A 25,599-nucleotide genomic window follows, 5' to 3' on the forward strand; every position below is an offset into this window, starting at 1 on the left:
GTTTATCCTCTTCATGCAGTTTCCCTTTCAGTTTAAGACTTTAAAAGTATCCGAGTACTTCTAATACATCATGTAGCTACTCGGTCCAAGTCCTGATTGAAGCTCCATAATTTAAACTCAATATACGTCCTTTTTTCTACATCATTTTAAACACCTTGATGCCTGACATATCTGTTATTTTACATCCTCATTTTCAGACGGTGTTCGTCCAAAAACAACCTTTTCTAAACACGTTCTGTTGGTTAAATGTGTGTAAAACACACAGATGTAAAAGGTGACTAATAGCATTGATTTATGAAGAACAAACTATGGAGATATGAAGTATTTAAGATTTGAATGACGCTTCAGTGTGTGTCGGTTGAAGTCCTGAACACACACACTCACGATCTGTCTCTCTGGTGTGCTTTCTTACCAGCATGGCCACGTGAGGACACTTTCTGTGGGGACTCCCGCTGGAACCGGACTGAGCGCGTGCAGACCGACAGGTAAGCTCAACGCTGATCGCTGCAGGACGGCTTTGTTTTTCTGTGTGTGTGTGTGTGTGTGTGTGTGTGTGTGTGTGTGTGTGTGTGTGTGTGTGTGTGTGTGTGTGTGTGTGTGTGTGTGTGTGTGTGTGTACGGTTCATAAACACCGATGGAAACCCAAGAATGTTCCTAAAAAGCTTGTTTTCCGTAATGTGAGCACATCGTCCAGTTACAGGATGGTCCAGGGTCGTGTCCTTGAACCTGGGATGCTTCCATGCTGCTCAGTGAAAAGTCATCTTAGAAACAGGGAATATTGTATGAAGGTGATCCGCATCCAGAGAGATCAGAGGTGGTTTGGTTGTTCTGGCATTGGTGAAAAGATGGTGAAATAGTTAGTTAGGGTTAAGAAAGATCTTGGTTATATATATATATATATATATATATATATATATATATATATATATATATATACACGTATATATACTGGTTGTACTTGTTTCGCTGGTATTCGGGGTATTTTTCTTCATCATGGGACGTCCTCAGCTGGTTTCTGCGCCGCTTCCTGAGAAAAAGAATCCAGTCAAAATAGAGACGAACAGCAGGAGAGGACAGGATTTCAATGTGACCACAAACGGAAGTGGAACTAGAAGTCAGCTGCAAAACACACACACACACACACACACACACACACACACACACAAACACACAAACACACACACACACACACATTCCAGTGGGCTAAATTACCATCAGGAGAAGTGGCTGAGATGATTTTGGTTGACACAGTGGCTGGTAGACCAACAAAAAAAAAGAATGTTAGAAAGCTGTAAAATAATGTTACCTTCCCTGACACACACACACACACACACACACACACACACACACACACACATTCAGCAGCCTGCTGTGTGCCAAGGTTATGAAATAATTTTGCGTCCGTGTGCCTTTCAACACAATTCTTCTTTGCCTCCATTCAAGCCGAGACACGACTCAGGGAGAGATAAAAATAGAACCTCGCTGACCTCTTCTTCCCTCTCTCTCTCTCTCTCTCTCTCTCTCTCTCTCTCTCTGTGTCTCTCTCTCTCTCTCATGGCCATCTTTACTCTCTCCCCCCTCCTCCCCCCCTCCTACTCTTCTCTCTGTTTCCAGTCTGATATTGATGCAGCTGTCTTGCTCCAGTTGGGCAACGTTTGTGTTTGGGGGGTCGGAGGACTTCTTCTTCACCCCCCCCCCCCACCCCCCCCCCCCCCGTGGGAGATGTGACTTTCATCCACACAATACATTCTCACAAATAAACCACAGAAAAGCAGAAAAGAAACACACACACCATCAAATGAAACAGTGGGGCCGAGCGGCTCAGCGAGTCACCAGAGTTTTGTGTTTGGACGGCGCTAAGCAGCAGAGCGATCGTCCTCGTTGGGGCGAGGATGCATGTTGCCCCCCCGATGACCTCCGATGACCTCCGGAAGGCGGTAAAGAAAAGAGGAATTTGGATGCCTTGATATCATCGCGAGCGTTTTTCTTGTTTTTGTGTGCTCGGCAACGACGAAAATCAAATTACGTGCTCGCATGCGGACCGAACGAGGGGAAGAAAAAGCAAAGCGGAACAGGTGGCAAACAGCTGGAATAAACCAGCTACAAATGTTGAAAATATTAAACATCGTCATAACTCAGAACAGCCCATTTGTTGTGGACGGAGAACGAGCGGCTGCTGTCAATTAAGGTGCGAGCAAACCTGACGGTAAAGACAACGGCCGCCGTGAGGCGACTTTAAGGACCGGAAGCAAGAATCTCCAGATCTCACTGAGCAGAGATTTTGGGGTGAAAGCGACATTTTAGATGAAACACTTCGTGTTTTGTCACTTCAAAGTTTCATTTTGAGGGAGTTTAACTCTTTCACAACATCCAGATGTTTGCATCAGCTGCAACATCTGCAGTCAGATGATATATATACACTGACAGTACCTTCAATACCAAGTACATTTTACTGATAATACTTCTTTACTTTCTACGTTGTTGTATTAATACTGTACATCTGCTTAATAATATATATATATATATATATATATATATATATATATATATATATATATATATATATATTTACCAGAATATGACTGTATTTCATGACAAAGTGACCAAAACAATCAGTTATTTCATATCCAATGAAAGGATCAGTTCACTGACCATCTTATGCATCATGTAGGCGATTAAAAAGTAGGATAATAAATGGTGTCTCGGTCCATTATGACGCAGAAGCGCTCGCTGCAGAGCTGGTCCGACTTGTTCCCGTTTCTCTGCAGACGGAGCGCTCGCTGCTTTCATTAGACTATTTTTTTCTCCACTCGTTGAATCCAGCCGCAACCTTCAGCATTTTTTTGCTGAGCGCGCAGAAGCCTGGGAGTGAATTATGTACGAGGGTCAGCGCCGCGCGGCGGCCTCGTCGTACTCGATTAACCTTCTGTCAGGAGTACACAGCGACACGCTGGAGCACATGAAGAAGAGAAACTGTGGGAGGCGTCATCGTTCAAACCAGCTGTTGGTCAATCAGACGACATGTAACTGACCAACTTCCTCATTCTGAGGTGAGGACGAGGGAGTTTTTTTTCACCAGTTTGTGGACGGATTCAAGTGTCATTGCTTTGGATATATTTTGTGTTTTCAGAGTTCTTCAGGAGGAGCCGTCCAACATTTCAGGTCAGAACTTAATTCAAGAAAAGAATCAACATTTCTTTATTATTATTATTATATGTCAACAAATAGTCTTTTTTGAGCAGCGACACAAAAAGTTAAAACATCTTTAAACTGCAGTCTCAGCTAAACAATGACCTCAGTGATTATCCCGTTCTTGTGACATCACTGACGTATGACATCACTGACGTTACCCGACGGCCGCTCCACAAACTCGTGATGGTTCTGTATCGTTGTGTTTGAGACGGACCCGGAGTTCTCCGAGCATCCGTCCGTTTGCGTGGCCGGTGAGTCGCTGTCCGTGGTGCTGAAGGTAGAGACGGTGACGGAACGCGTCTCAAGTTTGGCTTCTTTTTTTGGTGTTTGTAAAGAGAAAAAGAGATGAACAAAGATCCGCAGGATGCAAACAGACGTTTCTACGTCTCATTTGGACAGAGAATTGTTCATAAGTATAGATATATTTAGCTCTGATTGATTGCATCGTCGTTTAGCCGTTCTAATGCCGGTGCTCGGTTAAATCAATGGATTTAACAGGAGTGAATTATGTACGAGGGTCAGCGGCCCTCGATTAACCTTCTGTCAGGAGTACACAGCGACACGCTGGAGTACATGAAGAAGAGAAACTGTGTGAGGCGTCATCGTTCAAACCAGCTGTTGGCCAATCAGGCGTCACGTAACTGTCCAACTTCTTTATTCTGAAGAACCCAGGCTGTGGAATTGTGACCGTTACGTAATCACATTGTTTCCGTAGTGTGTCTCAATGCACGAGCCCTGTAGTTACTTCCTCGGTCCATTGATAGAGAAAATGACCCGCTAAGAGAACATGCAGCTGACCCAGAACCCGGTCTACAGGGGTCACGAGGTCCCACAAAGAGGTCCTGAACTCTTGAACGTCAGCGGGGTTTCTGCATCACCAGGTTTTTTTTGTACCACTAATGTCACTTTAGCTGGAGGTTTTTTTGCGCAACAGCAGAAAATTAAGTTTGTGAGTGCACATCTCAGTTTTTCCATTAGGTAATGGACAAATCTGTAAACTGAAGTTATTTGTTCTCGCTCAGCACGCAGACATGTGAGCGTGTGCTTTCTGTTTCTGAGAGGATCTGAAGCCCCGAGGGCGGTTTTCTGGTCCTCGCCCCCTGTTTTAAAGTTGAGACCTGGTTTAAGAGTCATGGTTTGAATTGCTGGAGGTTGAGGTATGTCAATGAGGGTCCTCACAAGTATAGAAGTGCACGCGTGGAAGACGATACAGCTGTGAAAAGGCTGCATCTTCCATCGTTGCCCAGTTTTTGTGGTTTTATTTTGAAATCTGAGATTCTTTAAAAGCAGAGGACTTAAGAAACTACGCACCTTTAGTTATTTTACAAAAAAAAGAGTTTCTCTTTCTCTTTGTTTCATCTCTCTCTTTTCTCCCTCTACTTAAATTCAAACATCCATCATTGGCACGACTGTCACTGCTGTGTTGCCAAAGCAATAAAATCCATAACAATCTGGAACTCGTGTGTGTGTGTGTGTGTGTGTTGATGTATTTCCCATCAGCCCTGGTCATCCTCACCCAGCCCTTTCCCAGAATCCACCACTGACTCACTTCAAATATATTGCGAGTCAGCTGTTTGACTCAAAAAAAACTCCCGAAGACAAAAGAAAACTATTTATTGTTTCAAAGCGAACGTACTGTACTCTGTTCGGTCACACCTGTCGAGGTATTCGCAACCTGCAGAGCGAGGAAGACTGGTTTGTTTTCAGCTTTCTGTGCGTGTTTGTTTAGAACAATAAAGACGTAGAGGAGGCGGCTTAAGGGGGGGGGGGGGGGCTGCCACATGTGAGAGGTTTGAGGACGGGTAAAGAAACGGGATTCCTCAGGGTTTAAGTGGAGGAACAGTGAAAGAGACGCGATGACGTACGGAGGGGTTTGATGACACCTGTCGCAGGAAGATGATTAGTGGTTCTTCTCAATATGTTTACAAGAGAAACCACATCAGTCGCACGGCTGGAAAAATCCCCTCAATGATTCCCATGCACTTACCGTGACGTGATGGGACTGTCCCATGTTCAGGAAGCGATGACGACTTATTCCGTGACTCTCGTCAGCGGTTATCGTTGACGTCTGTCAGATGTCGGTGAGTTGGTGTTTTCTAGACGAGTCTTTTCCTGGTTTTCATCAAAAACACAGAGGAACCCGGTGTGCGTGATTCTAATAGTATCTGTGAGGTTCAGTTCACAGGGTTGGCGGTTCGATTCCCCCGGCTCCTCCTCGCCGCGTGTCAATGGGATCAAGGCATTGAACCCGCTGGCCGCCATTGGTCGGTTGTTGCGATCGTTCACGTTGGAGAAAGTTTGTCTTTGAAGACATTCAGAGATCCGTCACTTCTGTTCTGAAATACCTGAACTCAGTTTGGTTCTGATCTCCAGTTATGGTACGTTACGAGTACGTCGCTCATCATGTAGCGCACATTTTATTAATCAGCTACCATGTCATTCATGTTCCGAATCCAGATTCATCTGTATTAAATTCAAGAAATTGTTCTTTCATTGACATTCTATCTGGTTTCTGATTCAGAATCTTTGAATCCGGAAAGTGCTTAAGCTTGAAGCTATAAAAATATAATAATTATTTCAAATATACAGATTATTACATTGTTTATTATGGACATTTCCTGAAACCTGATAGTAATTATTATTATAATACGATGCCATTGCGATAACTGGTATCTACATTAACCAAAGCTACATCCTGCAACAGAAGCCAAGGATACAAACATTTAAACAATTTCACTCCAAGATGTTGAACAAAAAGTGAAAATGTTATTTTAGTTTTTTTGGCAAATGTCCAGTTGGTCTTTGCCTCTTCATTAATTATTCCTCACATAACGTTCAGCATCGTGTTGGTTCAAGAGAGTCAACTTTGGCTCTGCAGAGTTCCCTTGTGTGTTTTTGGTATCAATGTGTGTGTGTGTGTGTGTGTGTGTGTGTGTGTGTGTGTGTGTGTGTGTAACACATGCAACAGAACTAAAGGCACACACACACACACACACACACACCCACTGTACAAACACACCTTCACACAATTGTTTTTCAGCCACAGGTTTGAGCGTTTGCTGTTAAAATGATGCGACGATGAGGAAACATGGACATTTTCCTGAAGGTGCGTCTTTGCCTTAGAGCTTGACTTTTGGTATTTGTCACCCTATGGTCCCATGTGTTGGTGTCTAAGTGACTCATGAGGACAACAGTGTCTGAGAACATTGTGGAAAGAACCCCACAGAGAAGTAACACCTTCTCTTTACCTTTCCCTCGACCCGGTCTGTTTGATATTGTGTCGCGTGAAGAGTGGGAGAGAGGAGTCTGAGTTTGTTCTGTCGGAGGACAGAAAGCGTAGCTTAGTGTTCGTCTGAAAGACGTCGAACGTCGTGGCTCAATATGTAGCCGATCGACTTCTCAGAACGAGACTTCTCCGAGCGAACGGATCGAGTGAGGTAAGGTTCTTTCCGTAATGTTTTCAGACTCGTATAATAACGACCTGAGCCCGTCGGCGGAAACAACGAGCTCTTCTGTTGGACGTACGTTGATGGTGAGGAGTCGCCCCGAGCCATTTATCTCCATCTGCCGTCTGCAGCGTTCTCCCTCAACACTGGACACAAATGGATGTCCCCGTTTGTCACTTACACACAAAAACAATGTAGAAAAATGCAGAAGTTACACTTTAAAAGACACAAAATCCACCCACACAGGTGTGTTCACTTCCTTTACCTGGTTGGACCTCTGTAGAAAATGTTTGCGGTATTTTCGGTTTTCACTATCGGAAGACGAGTTCCGCCATGTTTTCCTCGGCCTGAAGCTCAGGTTTTTCAGTTGTCATCTCTCCCATGCGACTGAAACGCAGCATTCCTAAAGAGTGAGAGTGAGAGTACGCTCTCTTGGGGGGGGGGGACTCAAATACCCAGAATGCCACAGAGGTGACAGTGACGAGGCAAAGTGAATTATCTGTGAGATTACATCAGATGGAGGAGAGGAGGAAGAGTGTCGTCCCTCCATCTGGTGTCAAGAGGTCATCATCAGACTCCACCCACGCTCATCCCTGTGTGTGTGTGTGTGTGTGTGTGTGTGTGTGTGTGTGTGTGTGTGTGTTTGTCACAGCATGTGTTTCCCATCTGGTTCCACCCAGTCCCTCAACACTGACTTCATGCTGACCTATTTCCCTCGTCTCTCTTTCTTTCATTCGTTTCTTCTTTCTTTCTTTCTTTAGCCGAGTCTCTCACTCTTCTCTCTCCCGACTCCTCGTTCTCGTTTCCTTCCTTCCTTCCTTCCTTCCTTCCTTCCTTCCTTCCTTTCTTCCTTCCCTTTCATCAGTGTAACACAACACTTTGACCTGTGTGTTTGACACCCTGATGTCATCACTCCAGCGAGATGCCACACACATGTCGTCACCCGCCGCCGCCGCCGCCGCCTCTCTCATGTCGCTCTGCATCCTGCATCGCTAAAGATAACCGTCCACGTGTAATTTAATCTAATTGAGAGTCTTAAAATCCCATTTGTCTTGTAATAAGGAGTAAATCCGTGAGCGGGTGGGGTGACATCATTTCATCTGTTTCCGTGCCATGAGATTCCTTCAACCCGGAGCCTTCATGCAGTTAATCTGCCGGTATCTTCCTTCTCTCTTACCATCCTCACACTTGTTGCCAGAGAGTTCCTGAAACTAGCGAGCAGAGTTGGAAACCAGACGAGTGACCTCAGCCTGTCGGCGGCGGGTCTTCACTTCGAGTGAACTAATACAGCTACATTGAAGTTCCCGGTGAGGACGCCAATCATCCGGAAAAAAAAGGTCCCTCCGGCAGGTTGTTCCGGTACGTTAGCATGCACTAAGCTTCATGCTAACACTTTAGCATGTGCCGCATGAGCGACAGTATCTGCCGTGCTTGTCCTTGTTTATACAAGTCTGCAAACTTCAAGACCCTTTGGACATTTCACTTTCAAAGCTTAGTGCTTGAAGTTTATACTAGTATTACTGCAGCCACTATACCGCACAGGAGAAGATGCTCAAGTCTTCCTTGAACGGATTAATAAATTATAGCTATACAACATTAAACATACTCAGTACAGCCCAACATGTAGGCGATACCTTGCATGTGCTCCAAAACAGATTTGAGGAGTTAGGAATGACAACATGTTGGTTTGTGTTCATGCGTTCGGTGGCTAACGAGATGCTAAAATCATGAAACTGTCCACGAGCCGGCGGTGAGGTGGTCGTGAGGCGGCGTTGTCCTTAACGACGCCCAGGCTTAATTTAGAGACATTCGTCGGCGCTCGTTCGGGTCCAGCCCGGTGGGCGACGTCCACGTCTCTGCAGTGAGGGAGGAGAGAGGCGCCGCGCGACCCTTTGGGCTTTCCATATCTTTTACAACTTCCGAGGTCGGAAGTCGGAGCTTACGAGGAGCACTTGAAGGCAGCATCGGTCTTCTCATGTGCTCCCTCAGTGTCTGCTGTCTCCCTGAGCGCTATCATTCTTCCCATTCAGCTTCCTGCCCTATAAATATTTGAGCAGCCCCATTAGGGAGTGAGGTAATCTTAACGCACACACTCACGGTAGGCTGCCGTCAAGGCGTAGTAGAGCCTAATAGTCTTGTCGGAGCGCTAGGCCCCGGAGCTAACGGGCTAATTAAGAGCGAAACAGGTTTAACGAGTTTAGACTGTTCATTAAGGCAGAAACCTGATTAATTAGCAGTCGAGGGCGGAGAGTTCGTTAACCAGTCGCGTGATTAATTAAAACTGCAGACGACAGAAAGTGTAACTTTAAATGAGGGGAAAAAAGGTGAGGAGTGATTACTACCACCGGAAGGAGGAGATGAAAGAGGAAGGAAATAAAAAAAAGGGATGGAAACGATAAGAAGGAGCAGAAACGAGAGAGAGGGAGGGAGAGATAAAGGGAAAGAGGAACAAAGATGAACAGAGAGAGAGGGAGAGAGAAAGGAAAGAAGAAAAGATTTCTGCTGCAATCTGTACCAAACAAAGATGCTTTTTCCTAAGTGAGAAGAAAACAGACAGAAAGAGAGAAAGATGGAAACTGTTCCAACAATAGACAACCAGAGAGAGAGAGAGAGAGAGAGAGAGAGAGAGAGAGAGAGAGGTGGTGGAGGTCAAAAAGACATCAAGACATTAAAACAAAGAGATCGTGGAGAGAAAAACAAAGGCTGAATACAACAACCCCTCTCTCTCTCTCTCTCTCTCTCTCTCTCTCTCTCTGTCTCTCTCTCTCTGTCTCTCTCTCTTTGTTTCTCTCTCCCTCTCTGTCTCTCTCTCTTTCTCTCTCTCTCTCTCTCTCTCTCTCTCTGTTTCTCTCTCCCTCTCTGTCTCTCTCTCTCTCTTTCTCTCTGTCTCTCTCGCTCTTCCTACTTGTATTTAAATCAGATGGAAAGTTCTGTCAGGCTGCTTTATACTTTAGTTATTTCATTGTGTGTTTTTCCCAGAAGGAGTTTGTAAAGTTTCATGTTTTTAAACCCTCTAAGTGGTAAAATCAACGGTTTAAATCTGTAACTTAAATAACTAAACGAAATGTTTTTACTCAACTAAACAAAGCAGTTTAGTTGCGTTTCGTTTCAATTCACGACGCTAACCACCTGTTTTTAACCCGCGACCGTAATCCAGGAGAAAACATGCTTCTGTCTGTCCAGAGGAGAGAGGAGACAAGAGAGCATGTGAGGTGAGGAAGAGAACCCAGAGGAGACGAGTAAAGAGAAAGGAAAGGAAGGAAGGAAGGAAGGTAGGAGAGAGAGAGACAAAGGCAGAGAGCATCAGGGGAGGAGTGACGGAGGAGCAGGTGCTGCTGACAGCGCCTTCATCTGGTCCTATGGTGTGTGTGTGTGTGTGTGTGTGTGTGTGTGTGTGTGTGTGTGTGTGTGTGTGTGTGTGTGTGTGTGTGAGACCTCACAGACAGAACAGTAGCAAAGCCTGCAGGAGTAAATGGGAACATATAGTGAACGTGTGTGTGTGTGTGTGTGTGTGTGTGTGTGTGTGTGTATTAGTGTTTATTCATGTGTATTTTATTGTTATCATGCGTCTGGAATGTTTCACCTGTGATATTTTCCTCCAGTTCCGTACCGATCATACTCCATTACTTTTGGTAGGTACGGTGTTTGAGAGCAGCCTGGTGGTTTAGCTGAGGGGTGAAGCTCAAGGAGTACTTTATTGTGAAAGGAGAGGATGACAGGAAGCCTCCGACGGCACGCTCATTTAACGACACAGAGCCTTTTTTTTTTTTTTTTTTTTTTTACCTTTATAGTTTTCTCGCCGGAGATCAATACAAACTTAGAAGTTTGTTTGTGCATTTCAAAGCTATCAACGCGACCAATAACACACATATGAGCTGCTTACGTTGACCCTCCTATGTCGAGGTCTGGTTAAGTAATAAAAGAAAGAACAATAACAAATAATCCTTATTTGCCACGTACGATTGTTTCTGTAACTTTAAAACACAATCCGCAGCGCTTCCATACTTAACCAGTCCGTCTGCAGGAGTTAATGGAGACCAGCGTCTGTCTGGCAGCAGCAGCAGCAGCAGCAGGAAGAATGAATCTTTAATCAGTCCGAGCGCTCGTGAAGTGAAACACGCGCATCGATGCGATATGAATGAACCGTTTTGTTTTCTGTTTCCTGGAAGCTGAAGTGCACCTGACCTCTGCACATGATCTCTCTCTCTCTCTCTCTCTCTCTCTCTCTCTCTCTCTCTCTCTCTCTCTCTTGTTTCATCCACTGTGAGCCTTCTTGTTCTCCCCCCCATCACATTCTTCCTCTCATTCACCCTTTATATCTCTGTTTCTCTCCCTCCATCTTGTCTCTTCCTTCCATGTATTTATTGATGAATCAATCGATGTGATCTAAATGAAGCGCTGAAAGCTGCGGCATTAAAACCAGCCGCTGTGATGACAGCAAACGTCCATCTTGTTTCCACAGAGACGGGTGTCATATATCAGTGGCGTGTTGTGTCTTGTCAGAAACACACACACACACACACACACACACACACACACACACACACACACACACACACACACACAGTACTACACATGTTCTAACTCATGTAGGATCACACTTAGAAGGTGAGGTTTGATCGGACCTTTCACCTGTGTTACCTTCAATTCTGAGCTGGTGCATATTTGTGTGTGTGTGTGTGTGTGTGTGTGTGAGATGTTGTATTGCTATCCGTGTGAGGACCGACGACTTTGAAAAGGCCGAAAAAGCAAAAAAAAAAAAACGGTTACGAGACAAGATTTTTACAACTCTAGGAAATGTTTTTGTGGAAACAATCATTTCACGCCTCCACGGTGAAAGGAGAATAAAAAGAAACAGAGAAACGTCTTGAAGTAAAGACGGGCTGCGTTTTAAAAAGTCTTTGTTGGAAGAAACCGTCAGAGCGTGAGAGAGTTTATTCACAAGTGTTTTAAAGATGAGAGACCTCAGTGATGCTCTCGTGGCTCCAGACACCTTACAGAAAGAAGACCAGAGTCCGTTATAGCAGCAGATGAAGAAGTCCACGATCCAGAGCTGAGGTGTCCGCAGACTTTGGGCCGCGTTTTTCCGTCTCTTTTCAATGAATATTGTTCTGCGCGACAGAAAAGAACATTTGCAGCAGAGAGAAAGGAAGACAGATGCAAAAACAGCAGCAGGAAATGGAACAGGAACCTTTTTTTTATAACATGCAGGTGTACAGTACGAGTTACAGTAACACACACACACACACACACACACACACACGCGCAGGCAGCAATCTCACGGGTTTCTTCTTGTATATTTTTGGGATGAAACTGTGGTAACATTTAGGAAGAATTCCAGGCAGAAATGGAGTGGAATTAGCTGTTTCTTATTCGTCTAGTTTGCTCACTGAGCCATCTGTGCTGCTGAGAGTTCAGCCTTTTTAATTCTATAAGATGTTAGTCATCCTGCTCACACACACACACACACACACACAGACACACACACACACACACACACACACACACACACACACACACACACACACTCAGACCACACACCTCCTACCTACCTGCTGCTCTGCGGATGTGAGGGGACAGAGATTAGCTCTGTGCGTGGGTGGACAGTCAGCACTAGTGTGTGTGTGTGTGTGTGTGTGTGTGTGTGTGTGTGTGTGTGTGTGTGTGTGTGTGTGTGTGTGTGTGTGTGTGTGTGTGAGTAACGGGTGTTGGGGACAGTAGTCATTCAACCACCCGCCCCCATTGTGTCAAGAATAAACTGCAGCGCACACACACACACACACACACACACACACACACACACACACACACACACACACACACACACACACACCATTTGCTGCGTATAAATAAAGAGGCAGGACAGGAGAGGCTGGTGGGAACGGGCTCAGCCATCACCCAAGTGTTGCTATACGTCCTGGCAGACTCTGGGACGGTTTTTCTACTCCGGTGGCCAATTTTCTTTTGCGGCTAACCGGCGCGTCAGTCGGTCCTTCTGGAGTTGTAATCTTCTGTAAACATCAAGTCGAGTGGAATTTGGCAGGTGGATCCTGTGAGAGGCTGCTGTCCTGTTGAGAAAACCTCAAAAAAAAGAAAGAAAGAAAATCAGCTTTTGGTTCCTTTTCACGTTTGTCTTTTCAAGTCCGCTCAGCGCTGAACATGCAGCAGAATTAGGAAGCTGGGTACTTTTCTTTTTAGAGTTCGGGATCAGTCTCATGTTTGCTGGTAAATATTTACACACACATGCCAGATAATGGTATCGCGGCGCACATACAGAAGCACTGACTTCATGTCGTCATGAGTGAGTGAAGAAGACGCAAAGCTCACAAAAGAGAGATGAAATGGCAACGGTCCGTAGGATTTCCTTCAAAAAGTTCTCCTCATTTTTCATGCCTTTTCCTACGGTCTTTTCAAAATAAACCTCCGTCTTCACAGGAAACTGAGTTAGATTTAAGCAATAAAACCACTTAAGTTTGGGAGAGGATCATGAAGTTCTTAAGTTTAGGAAAGGATCATGAAGTTCTTACTTAACTTTAGGAAAGGATCATGAAGTTCTAAAGTTTAGGAAAGGAACATGAAGTTCTAAAGTTTAGGAAAGGATCATGAAGTTCTTACTTAACTTTAGGAAAGGATCATGAAGTTCTTACTTAACTTTAGGAGAGGATCATGAAGTTCTAAAGTTTAGGAAAGGATCATGAAGTTCTTACTTAAGTTTAGGAAAGGTCACTTAATTATAGACTTTTCCTTTATGGATCATTAACAGATTCATTATAGGACATATGGGGCAGGACACGTGGCCTGATATGGTATTTAATATGGCAGTTCATTTAGCGAATTTGCATTTCTTATGAACGCACAGGTGGCAATCATCATTTAACAGTTTATCTGACAATTAGAGCGTTTTGAATGAAAGAAAAGTTACAAAAACATTCGGGTTTGCTGTCAATCGCAGTTCTAAGAAAGAAAGAAAATTGCATCGGTGCACCTCGATCATCTCAGAAACCGTAACAAAACCGTATTCAGCCCCAAAGAATGAATCACCCTGTCACCGTGTTAATAGACGAGGAAGTGTGGAGAGCGGGGACAGTCACTCGTCTCGCTGCTGGTGTTGCGTAACGGCTTCAAGGTTTATTCTATGTCAAGTGTGACACATCGATCGAAAAACAAAAGCTCACATCAAACGTTTCCATTTATGATTCAGTAGATTCTGAACAGCACTGAAACCAGATTCATTCACTTTTCTTTTCATCGTTTTTTTTTTTTTCAGAAGATGTTTCGAATCAAGAAACAAAAGGCCGAACATGAGGTCGTAATTATCTGTAACGCCCAACATTTTGCTTTAGTATCTGATGTATTTTATGGTTTTATTTCAAAAGGACAACAAGGAATGATTGTCCGGACGTCTGTCTGTCACGTTGACGTTGACGTGATATTTTCAGAAACGCTTGGAGGGATTTTCTTCAAACGTTCACCCTGACTCAAAGATTCTTATTCTTATTAGAATTTGGTACAACCTCCGGTTCTGTAGAGCAAAGCCAAAGCTTCACGCGTTAAAGCTGCATTCTCTCTAGTGTCCACCAGGGGGCGACTCCTCTGGTTGTATAGAAGTCTAGTCTAAAATGACTCTACTTCTCTCTTGATTTATTCCCTCAGTAAACATTGTAAACATGAGTTTATGGTCTCAATCTCTAGTTTACAGTCTTCTTCAATACAGCATGATGTTCATTTAGTACATTATGCTCCATTCAGAGTCAAACAGACCATAAAGCAGGGGATGATTTTGGGGCGGGGCTACACAGTGATTGACAGGTGAGACACATACGGCGTCTCTATGTCGCTCCTCCTCAGTCCAGATGTGGTCACTTCCTGTTCACTGGTTGTAAAAAAACAACAACATGGTGATGGCCGTAATCCAAGATGGCGACTAAACTCGAGGCTTCAAAAACATCAGTCCACAAACCAACGGGTGGCGTCACGATGTCTACGTCCACTTCTTAAATACAGTCTGTGGTTTTTGACCATAACTCAAGAATTCATATGCTAATTATGACAGGATAATGAAGGAGAGTGATGACATGGATGTAAACTGTGTAAACTGGTTGGTGGAGGCGATAATTGATAATTTTCACAAGAACTAGTTCAGGCTTATGAATGAATTATTGAATTAAATGTTCAAAATTACAAAACATACAGAATACAAGACCATGTATTTGCTCCGACTCTTTTCTCAGCGCTGCAAAAGCCTTTACATGATAACATGTTTCACAGTTTTATGCTGTGTTTTTATATTTTCCTATATAATTTGTTTGTTTTTTTGGTGAAATTGTTAATCTTTCGGTGTCAGTTCCACAGTCGGTCCTTACTTTATCACCCTCCATAATGGGCAGCTTCCAGTGCCCAGCAGCAAAACGCTGGTTATACTGGGCTCCATAAACACGGGCAACAAAAGCCCTAATTGCATCCTGTTTGGTTTGTGAAGTCTGTAAGTGAAAGTTTTGGGGTAATTATCCGCCCGACATCATATGAGTTCTATTATTGGCGGCGTTGCAAGGCTCCGATTGCAGATTTCTGACGCAACGCTGTGAAAAAAATGGCCTCCAGGAAGACTAACTCAGCGTTACGGTGCTGCTAAACCGGCCTGAAGGCTTCTTTCTCTTTTTGTTAATAAACAGAGAGGAGAAAAATAAGGTTTTGGTCGACAAAAAACATGAATGAAAAGCTGAAAAAAAAAGCACAAAGAGAAGATCAAGGCAGCGAGAGGAGAGGAGACTGAAAGTAAAGGAGAAGGAAGCGAGAAGGAGAGGAGGAGAGAAGAGGCAAGTGGGGGAAGAGGGATGCAGATGTGAGAAAACAGCTTACATAAGTGAGAGCATCATGCGCGTATGCACACACACACACACACACACACACACACACACACACACACACACACACACTCTCTCTCTCCAATACACCAGGAATAGTCATGTGCCCTGAATTTGACTCAAACTTTTTCGGGAGCTGCTGTGGGCTGGAAGCTCCCACTCCCAAACGCAGCCGAGTGTCGATGCATCATTCATTCAAAGACTCTAAAGGGTTTGTTGCATAAAACACACGACTCCTACAACAGCTGCCACTGTGCACAACTCGAGAAGAAGAAGAAGAAGAAGAAGAAGAAGAAGAAGAAGAAGAAGAAGAAGAAGAGAAGAAGAAGAAGGAGGGCTTGCACAATGGCCGCTTGTGAGGTTGTTTTTTCTTTTTGCAGTTTGCGTCACAGACGTCTCTCTGCGGTCGCGGCTGGAGGCCTCGAAGCTAAATATATATACCAGCCAGGAAAAGAGGAGAGATTGTTGTGGAGAGGCTGAAGGTCAGTTCAGAGATGTTTGGAGTAAAATAACATCAAACATCTGATGAAGTAGATCAGTAGTCTCTTTATTGGTGTTGCTCACCCTGACACACTGCCCTCGTCTCTACCAGAGCTTAGAGTGTTGTGAAGATAAGGACTACGCTGCTGGAAAAACTTTATCTAACAATCAGGAGGCCAAGATGAAGCTCCAATTACCACATTTCCCATAATGCAACTGGCTTTTTATGTCTTCATTAGAACCACAACAAATACAAAAGATCTGATTTTGACCTGCTGTATGTTTCAGCTGACACAAATGAAACCAGTTTCCCTTTTACAAGTCAAGCCGGTATAGATGCTGCAGAGCGAGGTTTGTTACATCACATCGGCATCATCTAAGTTCTTTGAGGAACGTTGAGGTTCTCGTTGGCTGTCGTCAGATCCCAGGAGAACCTTTTAAACAAACTGTAAAGTCTTCCAGCGTTCAGAGCGTCGTAAAAAGCAGAGCGTCCATCTACCCCTTCCTCTGTCCATCTTGCTTCCTTGTGTATTTTTTTGCAAACTGTTGTGGAAAATGTAATGAAGCTACACGCTACACACACACACGCGCACACACACACACACACACACACACACACACACACGCAGGGCTAACTCAGTAATAGTTTCAAGGCTGGCCCAACAGCCCTGTGGAAAATATGACTGCCTTCTCTTTTTCACTGGCAATTTACACCAACAGGACGCCTGTTTTTCCCTTCCTCACCTCTTCACCCCCCTTTCTCTCTCTCTCTCTCTCTCTGTCTCTCTGTCTCTCTCTCTCTCCCCCCCTGTCTCTTTTTGCTTTCTCCGTTAAATGGAAACATGCTGGTCAAACAGCCACAGCTGTGGAGGAGGAGAGCGCTGTAGGTTGAGTGTATGCACCGTGTGTGTTTGTGTGTGTGTGTGTGTGTGTGTGTGTGTGTGTGTGTGTATGTGTTTGTGTGTGTATGTGTGTGTGTGTGTGTGTGTGTGCCAGGAGACAGAACATGGAACATGGAATTCTTTAACAGCCTGAATTGGTGCTGTGTCACATCATGTTTCTCATGTTAACCACAGTTTGTGTGTGTGTGTGTGTGTGTGTGTGTGTGTGTGTGTGTGTGTGTGTGTGTGACAGAATAAATAAAGAAATTTAAAGAAAAACTTGAAGAGTTGACAAACGGTTTGTACGATATCTTACATGAAGTGACTTCTCATTTTCTGTGCTTTTTCTCACCAAAAGTTCAGCAACACGCTCGTTACATCCGTACGGTCTTTTCAAAATAAACTTCTGTCTTCACAGGAAACAATGTGTTAGGGTTAGGAGAAGAAGAAGAAAACAGCGGCCTCCTGGCTGAAAGACGGCTGTCTGTTGGACCCTCCTCCACAACTTTATTCTTCCTCGTTCCTGATAACGAGCATTACATACTAAAGTTATTCCACCAAATACTGCATGAATCCAGAAGGGTCCATTTAGTCGATTTTCAGGAAATTCTCAAGGAACTGGTTGGTAACACTGGACAAGAAGAGCGTACTAGATTTTAAAAGTGATCCGACCTAAACGCCCGGCTGTGTTTCCAACACCTTTCAGATTAAAAGCAGCTAGCAGCATTAGCTCCAAAAGTTGCCAAGTCGTCAAAACACAGAGAGTTCCGCCCCTTCCGGAATCCCTCCAAAGCCACGCCCCCCAAAAAAATGATCAATAGTCCTCTGTTGTTAGTACTCACAGCCAGAATACATGGTAGCTCGTCCGATCATTTCATACGGGCTGAATGAAATGATTGAAATAATACGATGGAATATTGAGACCAAAGTCCTTATGAATTCACCATGATGGACGTTTTCGCAGCATTCATTTCCTCCGTGCAAAAACACAGTCTAGCCACACTTTTTTTCTGCTGTTAATGAAACCCAACACTTCCTTTAGAGGTTTCACAATAAAAGTTTTCCAGGGAAGAGTAGGGATTATTCCCGATGAGCTGCTGGAAGCACATTTTTTAACGTAAACCAGATGGAGGAAGCGTCGACTCGGTATTAAAGAGCAAACAGGAGGAACAAAAAAATCATCAAGAGAGTCGGGGGGGTTGTTTAAGAGCTGAATGCGTAATTTGTGCACATTTTCCTCTCAGGTGATTTAAAAAAAAAAACAGCTTTTTTTTTTTCAAAATAAAGTCCCCGTTAGAATCAAAGAATCCACAGTCTAGTGGTCATTTGATGTGATACTCGCACTACTTTTTCCAGGACTATTATGGTAGAAACCTTCATGTGTGTCATAAAGGCTGAACCCACATGTACACACGTGTACTCATGCAATCGTCTCACACACACACACACACACACACACACACACACACACACACACACACACACACACACACACACATCTGGGGTTAAACCCAGTGGCTCTTCGTTGGTTTTGGTGTGTTTCTGGTGAACTGTAATGTATTTACTGTACCGACCGGTCAAACCAACGACGAAAACAAACAAAGACCTTCTATGAGTTCATCCAAAAGTTTTGAAAAACAATATTTCCTCCTTTATTTCATTTCTTTCAATTAAACTGCACAACCAGCCTCCATCCAGACTCTTTTTTTTGTAAACCATATTTGTTGGCTGAGTTGAGTTGTTGCTGTGGTTTTCAGTCGGTTCTCAGCTTCTCCGTTCCAGAGGAACCACATCCACCGTTAAAAACACATTCGGAGCCCTCCCACAGGTCACCTATAGGAGCCTGCAGGGGACCGGATTTGCATTTGTGCGTGAAAAACAAAGCCAACAAGTGAAACATGAAGCTGTGGGAGAGAGTTATTTGTCAGCCGCGGCGTATTTTAAATGAGTTTCGTGACTGTTGGTCGTTGGCTTCCTAGTTTTGCGCGTAGGAGTGCAAAATGTAAAGTTTTTTTCACAGGATCTGGTGGAAGAAAATTGTTTGTTTGTGATGAAATATCACAATGTTAAGTTATGATTCGGTTGAGTTTGAGTTTGTCACTCAAGGACTGACGGAGCTTGTGATAATTGTTGAATTAAAGCTTCCTTCACAGTCATGCCGGTTTTTTGGGTCCTAATTTGTACGTTTTTTTTCACTTCTTGTTGCTGGAGAGTTTGTGAGTTTTCGGATCCAAACATCAGATGGGGGGGGGGGGGGGGGGGATCCCATTCTCCTCTGAAAACTTAGTTTTTCTGGTAGCAACTTAAAATAGAGAAGCTTTAAGATTTGGAGTGTCTCCGTTGTATAACTGAGGCTTTTATAACACTAATTCAGCAGCGGCAGCAGTGTAACCTTGGCACAGCAAGAACTTCCTACTCCTCTCACACACACACACACACACACACACACACACACACTCATCCTGTCTCAGCAAAGTTGCCTGTGCTGCCACCTCCCACACACCTCCTCTATTCAGGACACACACACACACACACATATTTTTCTGACAGAAATATCCAGTAGCATAATTGACTTCCTATCTGCTGTAAATCACTGTCTACTAGCTGTCTGCTAGTGTGTGTGTGTGTGTGTGTGTGTGTGTGTGTGTGTGTGTGTGTGTGTGTGTGTGTGTGTGTGTGTTCATCACAGTTCAGATTAAGTTCACTTCATTCATCTGTCTCACTCGCTCTTAGATTTGATTTCAGTCGTTTTCCGCAGAGCCTCTTCTTTCCGTCGTTTCATGCTCTTCTTGTTTCTCGGCACTCGGTTCCTTTCAGATCCAGATCCGCGGCGATGCCTCGGCTTAACGAGTGATTGACAGCACTAAATTAAAACCAAACATGGCTGCTTCAACACCAACAGTAGGCAATTTAAGTCCTTGGATGTTGACAAAGTAAGGGAGCTTTTACACGGAGCGCAGACTCTAGAGACCTGAAATAATGACTTTTTAGATGATATCTCGATTCCAGAAATGGATTTTATTTCTATTTCTGCTTCTGTGGCAAAAACATGATTCCATACTTAGACGTTTTCAAGTGGAACTCGAGCCTCAGACATCGCACTGGGATGCTAGAATTGGCTATTTGGCCAGCTAACATGTGAGCATTAGCCGGCCACGTATCCGTGTATTCATCACCTCCCTCTGAGTCACATTGATCACCATTAGAGGAAGGTTATTGTGATCAAATTTGGACAAAAGTTTCAAAACACAGAACAGCTGTTTTAAACGCAAACTACTGTACAAATGAAATGACTGTACTGTGTATAATTCAAATACACTATAGTAAAGTATAGTGCTTTTATTGCGCAATTAATGGGAATATCAAGAAAGACGTCGACAGCAGAAACAGATTGCAAACAACAAAGACAAGAAAACACCTTAAGCGTGCGTAAAAACATATTTTCGCAATTTTCGCGTATTTTCGTTTGTTTTTTTGGGGGATACTTCAAAATACAAATAAAAAAATGTGAATGTAAACTTAGGATAGAGATGCCAGCCTTGTAGTAGCATAACAATGTTTTACTGCCTTTAAAAAGAAATAAGAATCACAAATGATCCTTAATTTATTTGAAAGCAAGTGCAAGTACAAATTTGTACAATGGCGAAATTAATCTGTATGTTATTTAGTACGTGTGACGGCTTATTCATACTGCAGTCTAATCATTTAATGATTTGATTTTGTTCTACTTTTCTTTCCATGTTAACACATTTTTTGTTGCCTTTTTAAAAGTAATTTGAAGGATTTTAGTCCTAAATTTGGGGACATCCGTCTTTCGGGTAAATGGCCAAATTGTAATTGATCCTTCAGAGAGAACACAGCTTCCTCAGCGAGCGATGGCTTCTTTCTACGGCGCTCTTCAACACATTTCAACGCTCTCACATGGAAAAAATCCATTGTAAAAAAAACAACCAAAAAAACAAGGCAAAGAGGCTGATTTCTGCACCCACAAGAGCAGAAAATAGAGCAGAACTCGATGTGGCTTCAGTATAAAAGACAGGCCGGGTTAGGAGAACAGTCTTGCTGTATTTGGACTGGAGGAGCTCTCTCCGTCCACCTACACACATAACCTCCAGAGGTGACAGCCTCCGGAGGTTGTCAAAAAAGCTCTCTGGGAAATGTAGGAAGAGAGAGGAGCAGAAATAGAAGTGGAGGAGACAAGTTGAAGGGGAACGGGGGGGGCGTTGGAGAAGGTTGTTTATTCCTATGAACTGCTCCATGAATCAACACCTAGAAATGTAAACAAAGCATTGATTTACAGTCAATCCACAACAAGAGAAATGTTATCGGGTCGTCCGTCTGGAGGGAATTTCTTCCAATTTGGCACAAATGTCCACTTGTTTTGATTTTGGCGGTCAGGGATCGCTGTGACTCCACCATCTTGGGCCATAACTCCAAAATTCTTGTGATGATCATGACAATTGCCTACAAAATTTTGGGACGGACGTGGATGTAAAAGTGCAACATAACCGGCGGATACATACAGCGGCGAGGCGGGGGGATTCTAGTTGTCTGCGAGCAGCTGAATCCACACGTGTTCCTCCTCCTCCTCCTCCTCCTCCTCCTCCTCCTGCACAATCTCTTCTTCACGTCTGATAAACTTGCGCACATGTCGCGCTGCTGGGAGCTTCCCGGTTAAACCGCAGCCTCCCGCTGCGGTTTCACCGCAGCAGCTTGAGCTCAAGTGCCTTGCTCAAGGGGACGCTGTGGGTGTAGCGCTGTAGATGCGAGCCTTTTTTAATTTATTTTTTTTTAACACAAAGTTGCATGAAACTTTTACCTGGCCTGATGCAACAACGCAGGTATTGTAATATAAGTGCTGAGCGAGTGTGTTGTTGTTTATGAAACCCTCTGGCAGCGTTTTATTTGGACCGGCACCGGGGAGCTCTTTAAATGTTTAAAATGAACTCGTCGGCGACCTGCAGTCAGTCGGCCTGCTCACTCCGACGAAAATGTAAAACCACAACGCTGCTTTCAAACTACAGAGCTACTTTATTTTGGTCCATATTGGTCCTTTCTCCCTGCAAATGATTTTCCACTTCATTTAAAAATGTGATGTTTAACTTGTGGGAAAATTAATATATATATATATATATATATATATACATAAATAAATGATGAGGTGCTCGAGGACTGGCCTGCTTCCAGACCCCTGCATCGCTGCCCACATCAGACATTCAAACATGTCTCATTTCAGAGCTTTTTTTGGGCCAGAGCCAGAAACATATGGCAACACAAATGTTTAAATATGGTTAAGAAAAGATGGTGATGTACTTAGTTAGGGTTAGGAAAGGATGGTGAAGTACGTCTTCTAGTGGATGACATGCACACACACACACACACACACACACACACACACACACACACACACACACACACTCTATTCAGTCCAGCTTATTGTTCCAGTAACTCCTGTCTCCCTCCAGGTGATACAAAAGTAGTGTTGTAATGGAGGTGTGTGTGTGTGTGTGTGTGTGTGTGTGTGTGTGTGTGTGTGTGTGTGTGTGTGTGTGTGTGTGTGTGTGTGTGTGTGTGTGTGTGTGTGCGTGCGTGTGTGTGTGTGTGTGTGTGTGTGTGTGGTTTCGGTCCAGTTGGGGCCAAACAGAGCAGAGCCAAAAAACAAACACGCTGCCAGCTGCCCTCCATCGCCCCGTCTCTCTCTCTCTCTCTCTCTCTCTCTCTGTCTCTCTCTCTCTCTCTGTCTCTCTCTCTGTCTCTTTCTGTCTTTCTCTCTCTCTCTTTCTTCCCATCTCTCTCTCTCTCTCTGTCTCTCTCCCTCTCTGTCTCCCCCCCCCCCCCCCCCCTCTTTATAAAGTGGTTAATCACTGAATGGAAACCATTAGTAACATGTTTAAATAATTTACACAGCATCTGACCACCCAAAGTACCAGAACACTTCTCCTACCACTCAGAAATACGATCCGGTCCTTTTGTGTGTGTGTGAGTGTGTGTGTGTGTGTGAGTGTGTGTGTGTGTGTGTGTGTGTGAGTGTGTGTGTGTGTGTGTGTGTGTGTGTGTGTGTGTGTGTGTGTGTGTGTGTGTGTGTGTGTGTGATCCATGCGTTCATGTATGTGGTATACGGTACAGTAACCCGATATCAGCTGACTCTCATCCTCACCGGCTGCGTCCCATTTCAAAACACACCGTCTCTCCCTAATGTCTCTCCTTGGTCCTCTACCTAAATCTGCCCTGTTTAGGTCTCTTTGTTGTGTCCTTGTCCTCTAGTTTGGTTCCTTGCATCCTTCCTTTGGTCTTTGTTTCCTCATCACTTCACTGTTTAGGTCACTTCGTTGTGTCGTTGTCCCCTCCTTTGCATCCTTACATCCTTTAATGTTTACTTGTATCCTTCTTTCTTAGCCTCTCACCTGCGTCCTTTGTCCTCACTTTGTTGTGTCCTTGCTTCCTTACTGTAGCCTCTCCGGCACATTTTTTTTCCTCACCTTTGTCTTTTTGTCACTCACTCCACTCTGCTGTGTCCTTGTTCCCTCATTTGTGTCCTATTTTCCCCCTTCTTGGGTCAGCTTTCCCTTTTATCCGTCCTTCCTCCGTGCTCTGTTCTCTTCTTTCTTTCTTTCTTTCCTTTCTCCTTTGTCATCATCATCATTTTCTCCTACTTGTTCCTTCTCATTTCCTCTCCTTTAATTGTTTCCTCTCTCGTGTTGTTGTTTCTCAGGCTGTAACTTAATTTCCCTTTTATCTCTAATGTTCCTTCTACTGTATCCCTGCATACTTATTCTAAGTATGCAGGGATTCTACTTCATCCCGTGTCCTCTGATCTATTCCCTACTGCTTACATGTCCTCAGTTCTTCATTAGATCCCTTATGTTCTTCTTGTGTATTTTGGTTCTGCTTATAGTTTTATTATTAGAATTACAGTATGCTGTGGATGCAAAGGGGTGAAAAAGAGGGCAAGACAAACACACACACACACACACACACACACACACACAGACTCACAAAGATGCTTTCTCTCTGTTTTTGTCTCTCAGGAATTCCAACCATTCCTGTTGGTATGCGGCACCCTGGCGGGCCAATTTAAGAATAACTAGCCACCACACACACACACACACACACACACACACACACACACACAGTTGTACCAGAAGCCATGCTCTGCCCTCGTCTGGGCCTTTCATTGGAAGTAAATGAGAGGCTTATCTACTGAATATCTGAACAAGACACTGCAGGAGAAGGATTTATCAGTGTGTGTTTCTGTGTGTGTGTGTGTGTGTGTGTGTGTGTGTGTGTGTGTGTGTGTGTGTGTGTGTGTGTGTTTTGGAGAGAGATGAATGCCTCACAACCCTGATTTGAAACACACACACACACACACACACACACACACACACACACACTCAAACACACGCAATGATAATGATACAAGCAGGGACGGGGATTTGCTCAAATGTTGATCTATTATCTTGTCGTTTTGGCAACAGAATTCCCGTCATTCCAATGAAGCTGGAGGATGAAATGAAGAGAGAGAGAGAGAGAGAGACAGAGAGAGAGAGAGAGAGAGAGCCTTTTGGCCAGATAAGGATTGAACAGCCTCCCACACATTTCATAGAGCACACACACACACACACACAGCCTTCTGTCGGTACTGCATGGTTAATGCCCACACAGTATTCATACCTCCAGGGTTTGGGCATACTCGTGTGTGTGTGTGTGTGTGTGTGTGTGTGTGTGTGTGTGTGTGTGTGTGTGTGTGTGTGTACCTGCATGCTCCTCGGTTCTCCTGAACCTCTCGTGTATCACTACATCACTACGTAGAACATTTGGGGCACAGAGACCCGGTTGAGATGCACTTCTGCACCGCGAGGGACAAACAACACAAAACTGATCCTGCGAACGACCCGAAGCTCACGACAAGAACATCGTGCTGCTCACATCCTGATGTCTTCCTCTGGGATTCGTGTTGAGGGCTCGGAGGTCAAGACTCTATACTAACTACTAAAAAAGTATCGAAAGATGGCATCCCAAGTCTGTTTACTTAGTCTTAGAACTTTGATTTGAGAACTTTTGCTTGTTTCATAATGTGAAAAAGATATATATATATATATATATATATATATATATATATATATATATATATCGTATATTTCTGTAGACGCTAATAATTTATAGTTCTATACATAGAACCGTTGACATCATCGGTGCTTCTTTAAATATAGTCTCCATATATTTGGTTTACACATGTATAGATATAGAGCTCTCGATCACATACTCATAGAACTGGTGTTACATCCACGTAACTTCTGTTTTGCCATTCCTTGAAACTCTGATATCATATTATACATTTTTTTTTATTATAATTTGTGAACGTTAGTGATTTGGTGCATAACAGTGAACACACAGTGCAAAATATTAAGGCATAATGTCAAATAAAAATGTGTACGATAGAATGTGAAAAACGTACAACAACACATATAAATATGTATATATCGTATTAAAGTGTCTGTTTAAAAGTGTACAATTGTGCAGGAATCAGCTAATTATTGAGCAGGCAATGCAACAGTTCACAGTATAATAGTTCTGCAGAGTGAAGTCAAAGCGCCACGTCTTAAAGCTGCATTCTCTCTAACGTCCATCAGGGGGACAAGATGCCGAACTTGAGGCTCCATAGCGCCTCAGTGACTACAGTCCATGGTATGAGTCAAAGACTTGAGACGTCTTCTTAAATGTCAGGGCTGCCTTTCA

At 43.8% G+C, this 25,599-nt stretch overlaps 1 protein-coding gene across 1 annotated transcript in view; it reads left to right on the plus strand.

Moving 5' to 3' along the window:
• The first annotated feature begins 410 nt into the window (after positions 1-410).
• The window catches only part of hivep2a (HIVEP zinc finger 2a), a 50,992-nt gene continuing 25,803 nt past the window's right edge, over positions 411-25,599 (plus strand). The window contains exon 1 of the mRNA XM_068717515.1: positions 411-485. The gene's annotated coding sequence lies outside the window, so the exon portion shown is untranslated. The remainder of the gene's footprint in view (positions 486-25,599) is intronic.

This window comes from Cebidichthys violaceus, unplaced genomic scaffold, assembly GCF_023349555.1.
Source record: "Cebidichthys violaceus isolate CVI_PGR_0920_01 unplaced genomic scaffold, fCebVio1.0.p SCAF_216, whole genome shotgun sequence".
NCBI lineage: Eukaryota > Metazoa > Chordata > Actinopteri > Perciformes > Stichaeidae > Cebidichthys > Cebidichthys violaceus.